The 12,037-nt window shown below is 42.3% G+C and overlaps 1 long non-coding RNA gene across 1 annotated transcript; it reads left to right on the forward strand.

Annotated features, from left to right (window-relative positions):
• The first annotated feature begins 8,806 nt into the window (after positions 1-8,806).
• LOC130084402 (uncharacterized) lies at positions 8,807-10,833 on the forward strand. Its single transcript, XR_008806923.1, has 3 exons — positions 8,807-9,029; positions 9,118-9,209; positions 10,658-10,833. It is a non-coding gene; the product is annotated as an uncharacterized LOC130084402 (long non-coding RNA).
• Positions 10,834-12,037: the final 1,204 nt, after the last annotated feature.

The raw sequence follows: 12,037 nt of genomic DNA on the forward strand, positions 1-12,037 counted from the left end.
GGAGAGGAAAGAGATCACAGGCTCAAAAAACTCGTTGGAGGAAGTTCGACCTGGAGGATGAACAGACCAGACCCTCGAGGATTAACCAGGTACTATTGATATCGATGTCTTGCAACATGCTCATTTCACGGCACCCTTATTCTTGGGACTAGGGCTGTCACGATTGCGCTTTATTAATCCCTTATATGGACAAAGACAATCCAGATGTAGCTGAATTAATGTGAATTTGAAACATTATTAAAGACAAGTAAGCAGTCAGTAATAATATAAGAAATTAATCAAATCGTTTTTAGAGTTTTTCGGGTAGATCCGACATGTACAGAAATTTGACAAAAGTAATCAAATGTGAAAAAAACACTGCATATCCATTACTGTATAAATAAAATATAGATTGATCTTTTTGTAATGTTACAAAAGGTAGCCTATTTAGTCAAGACCTGTTAGTCATGTATTTGTCCTTTGTTTGATTAACATTAAAACACTTGCCAAGACAGGCGTTTTTTTTTTAGTAGGTAAATAGCTGTTTCGGCTGAACACCAGTAACACCGACTATCGCAGCAAACCTAGTGACTGTCTCAGATTAGATAAACATTTCTAAAAACTAGATATTTAAAAATGCACCTACATTGTTGTGCATTTTGTGACTTTAAGTCAGATAAAAGACCATTTTTTCCAGTCTACATTTCGTCAAAGATTTTTTTTAAATAGTGTTAAAATATCATCTGATCTTTTTCTTTAAAGATTTCTTAACAATAGTGTTAAAATATCATCTGATCTTGTTCACGTGAACCCATATGTATCGGCAAGTGTTAGATAAGTGTATTGTTACAGCCCTAATAAAACCCAATTTTCAAACAACAATTTTTGCATTTGTCTTGTGCACACTTGCTGTGTACGAATGCCCTTTTCTTTAGTTTTTTAGTTACGTTTTTTTTTTAACTGTTTAGTAAAAATTCCTTTGTCCCAAACAGCATGAAGTGCAATGTAAAATTTAACACAGATTCTGTAACACTAATTGTGACCTAATTTCATGAATGATTATTTACAGGTTGAACAGGCAAGCACCAGTGCAGCTGTAGCTCAGTTTTCAGGTAGAACGTATGTAGAAGGTGGTGATATTGCATCCAGGGTTGTGTCTGTGCAGGCATCTCATTGTCAGGGTGATATTAGGTATGACAGTTTCTCTAGAAATCACCAATGTACGTGTGTAGCGTTGACATTTTTGGCCAACCAGAGTGAAGGTATCACGTTCAAGATGCCTGACCTTGATAGAGTTTTAGAGGAGGGAGATGCGTTATTTGTCGGTATTAAATTGCAGCTTATTGCTGAAGGACGGTTTAAATTCAACCACCTGACCATGGAGGAAGTACCGTTGAGGGTTTCATCATTTAACCGGACATACGATGTGCTGAAGTCAGGAGTGATGCATGGATACCTCAGAGCCCCTGGCACTGAAGAGTGGTTGATACCTCTCACTGAAAGGCTACAGTGTCTCTCCACAGATGTCAGCTATGCTCTCCTCCTTGTATCTCCAGAGTGTATTGCTGTGTTTAGAGACAGATCTGGAAGGTATGGATACTTTGATTCTCACTCGAGGACTGCTGCAGGCTTGCCCCATCCTAATGGAACTGCTGTCATGTTGACTTTCACCCACCTGAGTGACATGGCAGACAGAGTGCTCAAGATCTTCTGGGATCGTGGTGCTGGGACCAGCTATGAATTCATGCCTGTATCATTTGAAACTGAGCAACAGTCTGTCCAACTGCCTTCACCATCTGTTTGTGAACAGGCGTCACAAGTGATTTCAGCTCTACCAGAACCAGTAACAAATGTTGGAGCCAAAGTAAATTTTGTTTGCACAGGAACTAAAAACCAAGATGCAGTAGAAAAAACAAATAAGCACAGGAGAAGGAAAGAAATGCGTAAAACGTTTAAAATGTCAAAACAAGGTGGAGATCCTAACGACACGGCTGCACCTTATGTCACCAGAAAACATAAAAGACGGGATTGTGAGAGACGGAGGTATGCCACTTTGCATTACCAATCAAAGAAAAAAGAAGCATTTAAGGTGAAGTATAATCAAGATTGTCTCTTCCGAATACAAAGGAAACGGTCTCTGGTGAGAAGATACAGCACAGATGCTCTCTTTCAGACGAAGCTGAAAGAATACAGTAAGAAGAGGTACAGCACAGATTCTCTCTTTCAGACAAAGAAGAAAGAATACAGTAAGAAGAGGTACAGCACAGATTCTCTCTTTCAGACAAAGAAGAAAGAATTCATGAAGAGGTACAGCACAGATGCTCTCTTTCAGACGAAGATGAAAGAATACAGTAAGAAGAGGTACAGCACAGATTCTCTCTTTCAGACAAAGAAGAAAGAATACAGTAAGAAGAGGTACAGCACAGATGCTCTCTTTCAGACAAAGAAGAAAGAATACAGTAAGAAGAGGTACAGCACAGATTCTCTCTTTCAGACAAAGAAGAAAGAATACAATAAGAAGAGGTACAGCACAAATTCTCTCTTTCAGAAAAAGAAGAAAGAGTACATTACGAAGAGGTACAGGGCCGATACTCTATTCCAGAGGAGAATGAAACGGTACATGATGAGAAGATATGCAGGTGACCCAGAGTTCAGAGCACATCACATCCTGCGATGTACCCTGCAAAAGACTCAGAAATGTGCCAGTGATGCTACATATCACATTCTTCATCGATTGCAATGCGCACTGCGGATCAAAAATAAATATAAAGCTTACATCCGTTCCAGCCAGGAAAGACCCCAGCCTTTGGTTAGCAAAGAGATGGAAAGTGCCATACATGCATTCCGGTGTAAGATTCAGAAAGGCCCTACACATGTCTGCACGGTCTGTCACAGAGCCCTGTTTCCTGATCAAGTCAGGGTGTGTAATAGAGCGAGATATGACAAAAACGTTCATATTGCAGCGTCTTGCCTAACCGGCAAGTATGTTCACGCGTGTGATAGTGCCTGCTCAGGTTCCTGTGTAGTTCCGGAAGAGAGAAAACAGGAGTGGATTTGCCACACTTGTGACAGACACCTCAAGAGAGGACAGATGTCTTCAATTGCAGCCGCCAACAAACTGGAGTTGCCACCCATCCCTGCGGAATTGGATGACTTAAATGTCCTTGAACGTCAACTCATTGCAAAAATTTTACCATTTGCAAAAATAGTTGCGCTACCCAAAGGACAGCAGAGAGCAGTACGTGGTGCTGTTGTGTGTGTGCCCTCCGAGATGGAAAACACTGTCAACTCTCTGCCGAGACCAAGAAGTGAGGCCCAGCTGCTACAGGTGAAGCTGAAGAGACACGTGAAGTTTAAAGGATACCAGCAGTTCAACACGGTTAATATGAACAACGTGCTTGCAGCTTTATCAAAGCTGAAAGCTATGCATTCGGAATACAGGGATATCTCCATAAGAGATAATGCTGTATTTGAAAGTCCCCTAGACGAGGAAGCTGATGTCTCTGAAAGTCACCTAGACAAGGAAGCTGATGCCTCTGAGATGCAAACGGAAGCCGATGCTGCCGAGCAGGATGAGCAACACGTTAGCGTCGAGGAGAAGGACGAGCTTCGACCCGGCCTCACATTAGACACGTGCATGCAGCCGCCTGACATCGGACAGGAGATCTTGTCGTACGGTGAGGGAATATTTAGTATCGCACCTGCACAAGGACATAAGCCTGTTGGATTTTTCAAAATCCCAAAGCTGGAAGCCATGGCGTTCCCTGTTCAGTTCCCCACTGGACAGAATTCCATTGACGAGGAAAGACAAATTTCAATATCTCCCAGTATGTATTTCAACGCCAGATTGTTCAGCGTGGACACGCGTTTTGCAAAAGATCAGAGTTATCTTTTCTTTGCACAGTTTGTAACGGAAACACAACTGGCTAGAAACAGCATGTCTATCCAGTTGCGAAAAGGCAAACCTGTCACAAGAGACGGCCGGAGAATTTCCAACAGACTGCTTCAAGACAACCGGGAGATTGAAAGATTAGTACACAACAGAGACGCCACACGGTTCATGCAACCACTTAGAGGCTCTCCATCGTATTGGGAGAAAACGTTGAGAGATCTACAGGCTATGATACGACAGTTAGGAACCCCTACGTTTTTTTGCACGTTCAGCGCCGCCGAAATGAGATGGCCTGAAGTAATAACAGCAATCAAGGCCCAGCAAGGTGAACACGTCGACTTTTCCGAGCTTGACTGGACGACAAAGTGCGAAATCCTCCGAAGCAACCCAGTCACTGTCATGCGCATGTTTGAGAAAAGGGTGGATGCGCTAATGACTCATCTGCTTTTGTCGCCTGCCCAACCCATTGGTAAAGTTGAGGACTACTTTTACCGAGTGGAGTTTCAAGCTAGAGGAAGCCCACATATCCATCTTCTCGTTTGGATAAAGGACGCACCCGAGTTTGAAAATGACTCTGATAAGGATGTCTGCGACTTTATTGACCGCAACATAACCTGCCAGTTGCCCGACTCCTCGGCTGATCCTGAGCTTCACCGGATCGTCACAGAGGTCCAGCTTCACAGCAGGAACCACTCAAAGTCCTGTAAGAAGGGAAATGTATTGTGTCGATTTGGGTTCCCCAAACTACCGGTGTCTAGCACCACGATCACTCGTCCGCGACCACAGCGTCCTGAAGAAGAGGATGACACGGACACTTCTCCATCTGGAAGCTGCATGTTTGCGTCTAAAGCCGCACAACCACAGCGTCCTGAAGAAGAGCATGGGAAAGCCCAGAAGCAAGAAGAAAGAAGGAAGTTGAGACGGGAGGCTGCTCAAAAGGCAATGAACGAAGCCAGGACCAAACTCAAGCCGGTGTGGGATCTATTGAATGACCCCCAAGCCTCCTTTGACAGCTTGTCAGAGCTACTGACAGCGTGTAAGATGTCCATCAAGGATTACAGTGACAACGTCGAAGCATTGTCCAATGCCAACGTGATTCTGCTGAAGCGTGATCCAAAGGAGGCTTGGGTGAATGGATACAATCCCGATTTATTAAGGGCATGGAACGCCAATATGGACATTCAGTTCGTTATTGACGCTTTTAGCTGCGTTATGTACATGCTTTCGTATATTTCCAAGCCGGAGCATGAAATGGGCGATTTACTTAAAAACGTAATCAAGAGTGTGCGCGAGACGAACGTTAGCGAGGAAGATGAGATGAAGCAGATAATGCAAGCATATTCCAAACACAGGCAAGTTAGCGCTCAGGAGTCTGTGGCACGAACATGCAGCTTACCGTTGAAGAAGTGTTCACGAAGTGTTGTGTTTCTACCGACGGATGATGACGCGCTAAAGATGAGTCTTCCCTTAAGCGTCCTACAAAATAAAAATCCCGATTCCGAGGATGTGTGGATGTCAGGGATGATCGATAAATACAGAGCAAGGCCTCTAGCGCGTGATTTTGAAAAGATGTGCCTGGCAGATTTTGCTTCGGAGTGCCGCATCGTGTACGGTCAGCAAACGGAAGGCAAAAACGTTCACCGGCTGCTGAACGGCATGGGTTTTTTTCAGAAAAGAACGTCTGGGAAGGCTGCAGTCATTAGATTTGCACGTTATTCTGAGGAAAAACAACCGGAAAAGTTTTACTGTAGATTACTGAAGCTTTATATGCCACATCGGAACAACGAACAGCTAAAACCTCCAGGATTTCCAACATACGAGACGTTTTACAAAGGTGCAAAGGTGGAACTACCTACTCACCCTGGTTTGCTGATCCCTGTCTGTGCCATAGTTCAAGCACACAAGGAGAAGTTTGAAAAACACAGCGAAGAGTTGGACAAGGCATTCGATCAGCTGCAAGAGCAAGGACCGTCTGAGAACGCATGGAACGCTTTTGCACCTGAAGTAGAAGTGGATCGCTTGGAGTGCATTGCTGAACGACAAGACATCATTCCGGATGATGAGGACGTACAAGATGATGTCCCAGAATTCCAGGTTCTTGAACACGGAGATGGGGTCGTGCCACAAATCGAGGCACCGCAGATGAGCGTCGAATTCATTAGGAGTTTGTTTAGGAGTCTAAACGAGACGCAGGCAGCCATATTCTACACGGTCTGCCAGTGGTGTCAGAAGCGTGTCTGGGGTCATAATCCAGAACAGTTTTTCTACTTCGTGTCAGGTGGTGCTGGATGTGGCAAATCACACGTCATCAAGTGCATATACACGGAAGCGACCAAGATTCTGCGTCAACTGCCTCGACTGCGGGAGGAAGGAGATCTGTCCGTGCCTACGGTGCTCTTGAGTGCGTTTACCGGAACCGCGAGCTTCAATATTAACGGAAAAACGTTACATTCGATTTTAAAACTTCCAAGGAATCTGAAGCCACCGTATCAAGGACTTGGAAATGCCCTAGATGAACTACGAGCAACACTACGCGACGTGGAGATTCTTATCATCGATGAAGTGTCCATGATTTCGAAGGATCTTTTTGCCTACATAAACTGGAGATGTCAACAAATCAAAGGCAGCAAGAAACCTTTCGGGGGAATCTCTGTCCTCGCCGTGGGAGACTTTTATCAACTGCCACCTCTGGGTAAAGCCAAACCACTCTGCGTGTACGAAGACGATGTTTTGGACTTCTGGAAAGACCATTTCCAAATGGTTACTCTCTCCGAGATCATGCGTCAGAAAGAAGACTTGGCTTTTGCCCAACTTTTAAACCGCATACGGGTGAAGCAGAAGACCGACGAGCTTGCCGAAGAAGATCGAGCTTTGTTGCTCCAGGCTGTGAAGGACCCCAAAGACTGCCCGTGTGATGCACTGCACGTATTTGCCACCAACAAGGAAGTCCACAGACACAACACTGAAACAATCCATGCTCTTCACACTGACATCATTACCATCGATGCCGAAGACTACAGGAAAGACCCAAGAACGGGAGGGATGAAGAGACAAACGAAGCCCGTCACCGGTAAAAAGGACGACTTGCCTGACACCATACAAATTGCGTTGGGAGCACGCATAATGTTGACTAGGAATTTGGATGTCGAGGACGGGTTATGCAATGGGTGCTTTGGGAAGATTTCTCGTATTGTCAATAAGACAAAAGATGGAATCGACACCGTACACATGCTAGGGCTTCAGCTCGACAATCCACATGCAGGCAAGAAACACCGCAAAAGGGTGCAAGGTGAAGAAGACGACTTTGTGTACATCGAGAGATCCGAAGAAAGTCTAAGGAAAGGAGCGGTTCGTCGACAATTCCCCATCAAGTTGGCCTACGCCTGCACAGCTCACAAAGTCCAAGGCATGACGTTGGAGAATGCCGTGGTTTCACTGAAGAAGATTTTCGAGCCGGGAATGGCCTACGTTGCCCTCAGCAGAACGACCTCGCTTCGTGGACTACACATCACGGACTTGAGCGAAAAGAAGATCTATGCCGATGCTACAGTCACAGCATCGTTGGGAAAGATGACAAGAGCATCATTCGAAGGAATCATGCCGCTTTTACAGCAGGTGAGGGAAACCAAATTGGATCAAACACTTAAAATAATTCATCACAACACAGAAGGACTGTCATCCCACATCGAAGATATCCGATGCCATCACGAACTGCTTCTGTCGGATATTCTTTGCATGACGGAAACTCACCTGACCGGGTCACTCATATCACCCCACGTCCAATTGGAAGGGTACAACGCATTTATGCGAAACAGACATGCCTCCTACTCGACACACCAAGAAATTGCAAAGAAAGCTGGTGGTGGAGTCGCAATCTATTGCAAAGAGCATATTTCAGCTCAGGCTAGGCAGTTTGTGCAAAATGTGACCGATCTGGAGTATGTCGTCATCAAAGTGGATAGCCCGATCAAAGCAACAATCGCTGCTGTGTACAGGCCGCCACACTACGGATTTGAAGAGTTCTCGAAAAACTTGAAGAGTCTGCTGGATTATTTGGACATGGTGGACGAACATCCCACAGTAATCTGTGGAGATTTTAATGAGGATCTCCTCTGCGCAGGGAAAAAAACTGTTCTGGAATTGTTTCAGTCTAAAGGATACACGCAACTGATCACCACAGCAACAACCAAAAAGAACACCCTATTGGATCATATTTACGTCTCTCGTCCGGATTTGTGCCTTCAGGCAGGTGTCTTGCATACCTATCATAGCTATCACAATCCCGTGTACTGTGTTTTGCGTTAATTCGTCTTTTTTTGGTGGACCGATATTGTTGTGTTTGGTGGTAGGTTAGTATGCCATACGGAACCGTTTGCCACTGAAACTGCTTTATAACGCACCAGTGGGGCTTCTACGGCCTTATTCAAACGGGTTGGCGCGTATGGTCGGGTTGTTATGCCATACGGAACCGTTGCCAATGGACCTGGATACGTGACATCAGCGGATCTTCGAAAGCCTTCATCAAACGGGTTGGCGCGTATGGTCGTGTTGCGGTTAGATTGTGGCGTTAGAGATTGTGGTTAGGAGATTGTGGTTAGGTCATGCCAAGGGTTTATACCACTGAGCTACGAAGGAGCAACCTCAGCAGTAGCAGGAAGGACGGAGGAGGAGTGTGACAGCTCCAGGGAGGACACAGACAGTCAGAGCAACAGTGGCAGTAAGTTATAAAAGACAAGGGAAAGAGAGAAGTAGCCACCATTGTAATGTTTGATTTTGACCTTATAACATACATTGTAATTTCAATTGATGTTCAATCTACACAATTTGTGACAATCTGTGCGGGATATGCAGTCCCCTGCTATTCTATGATTGATATGTACTCTTCTGTAAAGTTGCAGGAAGAATTGGGAGACCATAGCAGTCCTGTCTGTGTGCAATATACCTTCTAAAGCTAAGTGTTAAAAGATTTTGCTTCAGTCTGTGTACTACTGCTTTTCATAACTGCGTTTGAATGGAAATGTTATATTTGAATCTCTAATTTTGATTTTTATGTTTTTTAGGAACCAGCCAAATGAAGTGAGATTGCCTGAGAAGATCACGTGTGCTACATCAATGACGATGACGAGCTGGATACCAGATTATGTGCCAATTTCTTTCCGTAAGTTTTATTTCTGAGTTTTTTTTTTTTGTTTATTACTACGGGTGTTTTAGTGATCCCATTGTTCATTTATTCATTTCTTTACCAGAGAACAGGTCCAAATATCTATGGCATTGAAGACAACTCTGAAGAATGAAGAAGCAGAGGAAGAAGCACACTGAGGTCAATACTACTGATAAGGTGTAGTATTTCAGTGCATTTTATTATACAATGGTTTCAGGCGTTTTCCCTGGTCAAAAAATGTCTTCGTTGGTGGCCAACAGACACTGTTGTCCTATCTTGCTCTCTTATTAAAAAAAAGATTTTACCACTGGATTTCATAATTTTGTTATATAATCATATTGCTATTAAAAAGTTAAACTAAAAATAATTGCATCAAAAGGTTTAAGTGACCACAAGAGATTGTGGTTAGGTCTCAGCAGCAGGAGGGACGTAGAGGTCAGTAAGCTGGGCTGAGTTGAGTGGGGGACGGAGGGGGGTGATTTTGGGCCGCAAGAGTCAATGTCTTCATGTTTTGTCTTTTACGCCTGTGTTATGGAAATCATCATTATGAACAGCAGCTACGCTAATTATTTTCCCTTTGCTTTTCTGCTGTTATCTCGGGACGCGAGTCCCGAGAAAATGGCGTTCGTCAGCTCCAGTTTGTATCCAGCCTCTCACGGAGACTTCAGATGCTCCAATCACAAAGCCTATGAAGTGACGACTCAACACGGGCGATATGGACTCTCTATGGTGGACGGCACTGATCCTCAACAACTCGTCTTAAAGACCGGCGTGCATACTTGGACTTCCAAAAAATACTCTAAATGTTCCGATCCAATCTGACTTGTAATGCTGCCCGAATCATGCACTGTTCCTTCGTTGGCCAGAGGAGAACTGGCCCCCCGACTGAGTCTGGTTTCTCCCAAGGTTTTTTTCTCCATTCTGTCCCTGATGGAGTTTTGGTTCCTTGCCACTGTTGCCTTGGCTTTTGGCTTGCTTAGTTGGGGACATTTAACATTTAATATTCAATAATATTATTGATCTGCCTTACTTAAGGTGGACGTTGACGCAATTTCTTTTAGAAACAAACTTTGTTATATTGTTATATTGTTTTTGTTATATTGTTTTCATGTTATCACTGTGAAGCGCTTTGATACAATCTGTATTGTAAAAAGCGCTATATAAATAAAGGTGACATGACTTGACTTGACTTAAGTAATAGTCTTAATTTTCTAACATATAGCTAACAATTGAATAAAATTAACAGCTAGCTAACAACAATGTGCTTTATGATTTTAATCACTCCAGTATGAACTTTTTGACAATGTTATTTATTTTAAAAACTGCTGTTCAATGTTTATACATGTTAGTTCACTGTATTTACTAATGTTAACACTTACAACTTTAGATTTGAACAATGTACCGTATTAGTAAATGTAAAAATCACTAACAAAGATTAATAAATGCTAAAAAAGTTAAATGCAGGAAAAACCATGGGTTTTGTTCAAAGATGTATGATTTGATGTAAAAACTAAAGCCTTACATCTGACCCATCAACTATGCTGCTCAATAAGTCTTGGAGAATCTGAACAATTCAAATAAATGTACTAACATTAGCATATATGTTTTACCTCCTCTGCCCTCAGGATATCCAGGGAGACAGATGCGTGCCATTCAGCATAGAAACATCAGAGACAGAGATCACCTGAGCGCAGAGGGAAACCAGCTTCTCCTGAGCAAACCTGAGAGACGTTCTGCGGGTGGAACTCCAAAGTTGAAACCAAATGTCTTTTTAAAGGCAACAACGGCTCTTTTCAGAGCTACCCACCCATTCAAATAAAGAGCATTTTTACAAATGTATTCACAACAAAATTCTCAGCACTATAGGCTAAACTAGTACATAATAAAAAATAAAAAAAAGATTTTTATAATCTTAGGGGTAATGCTGTATATCTAATAACTAGTAAAACACTAATCCATTTGCTGGGTGAAATTTGACATAACAGGCATTTAAAAAAAATCTTTTTTAAATAAACATTTGGTTAATTGGCACACACTGTGTTTTTGTCTTTATTGAATGTTATTGAAAGTTAGTCAGTGTCACATTATGAATATTTTCTTGTGAACTTCAGAGAAGATCCAGGTATATTCACAGATGGTTCTTTAAGATGGTAAGTGGCCGGGTCATTTAAAAGCTTACATTTAAATGAGCTTTATATACTCAACATTTATCAAATCAAGACCGCTACATGTACAGGATATCAACGGTCAGTTAATGTTTGATGCTTTGAAAAGAATAACATGTATTCATATTCAGACACACTTGTGTCTTCACACAGCTTCACTGAACAACATCCAAATGGCATTTTAATTCAGAAGTGTGCATAATTGGAGGGATATTGATATATTTAGACGATCATAAATTTGTATTCCAATAAATTTTGTGACCTGATGACCATTAGTGGCGTCAAGCGATCGCTGAACAAGCTCATGAAAATGATGACCAGATGGTGTACTATGGAATTGTAACATTTTCTCATTTCTTAATTCTAAACTTTAAAATAGACTTCTTTTTTATTTATTTCAACTACAAATGAAATTGAAAATGAAATATAATCTATCAGTTAAGTATTAATGTGCAGTTAAGTATTAATGTAATAATGTATACATATACTAGTGCATCTAATTTAAAACAATGATAGGAAATCTTGTTATGACTTTATAATAAATAAATACAATTGGAACTTAGTTAAAAATATATCAAAATATATATAGTGTTCACTCAAAACACCATAGCGACCGTTTAGAGCCACCTAGAAGCAACATTTACAAGCCATATTTCAGTTCCAGAAAATAGTACAAACATGGAGTTTGGCTTTTTTGACTCAGACTGTCAACTAGTCTTTAAATATCATCCCATAAACTGTAAAAGCACACCATAGCAACCATATAAGGTTCCTTAGTAACCATACAAACACATGAATAAGCCATATCTCAGCACCAGAAGATCGTACAGACATGGTTGT

The sequence above is a fragment of the Rhinichthys klamathensis genome, unplaced genomic scaffold (genome assembly GCF_029890125.1).
Source record: "Rhinichthys klamathensis goyatoka isolate OS25496 unplaced genomic scaffold, OSU_Roscu_1.1 h1tg000064l_1, whole genome shotgun sequence".
In the NCBI taxonomy this organism is placed as follows: Eukaryota; Metazoa; Chordata; class Actinopteri; order Cypriniformes; family Leuciscidae; genus Rhinichthys; species Rhinichthys klamathensis.